This window comes from Pterocles gutturalis, unplaced genomic scaffold, assembly GCF_000699245.1.
Source record: "Pterocles gutturalis isolate BGI_N339 unplaced genomic scaffold, ASM69924v1 scaffold29356, whole genome shotgun sequence".
NCBI classification, from domain to species: domain Eukaryota; kingdom Metazoa; phylum Chordata; class Aves; order Pterocliformes; family Pteroclidae; genus Pterocles; species Pterocles gutturalis.
The window spans coordinates 8,135-8,750 of NW_010101471.1; positions in this window are offsets into that span (position 1 = coordinate 8,135).

Here is a 616-nt window from a genome sequence, read left to right on the forward strand (position 1 = left end):
CAGGGTTTAGTCATGTGGGCAGTCAGGCCTAGAGCAGCCTCGCAGGGGGGACAGCAGGGACAAAAAACGAGCTGTATTTGCGACTGAGTTCAACACACGTATGGGAAGCGAGTTTGAGACAGTGCCCAGCTAGCAAGGCATGGATGGGAGCATCTGATGGGTCTCTGGCAGTTCAGCACCCCCAACACTTGCACATTTAATAAAGGCCTATCAATGAAACGGAGAACAGGCCAGCGGGAGGAACTGGTGGGTTACGTTTGACAAAACCATGGGCTGCAATCCAATTAGGAATGGAAAAGCTGTGAGAAGGATCTGTAACTTTCACAGCTGCACTGGGATAAATATAATCTCCATCCAGAGTAACATTAAAATCACGTTTTTCCGCCAATGCCAGCTGAAAAATGGAAGCTTCAGGTCAACAAGGAGCAGGGGAACATTCCCACTGAGCAGCTGCTGCACGAAGTGGAGTCCACCTGGCAGTATGGCTCTAGTTGCCTACAAGGGAGGCAAAGGTCTCCATTTCACAGAATCACACAGAATCACAGAATGTTAGAGATTGTAAGGGACCTTGAAAGATCATCTAGTCCAATCCCCCTGCCGGAGCAGGACACCTAAG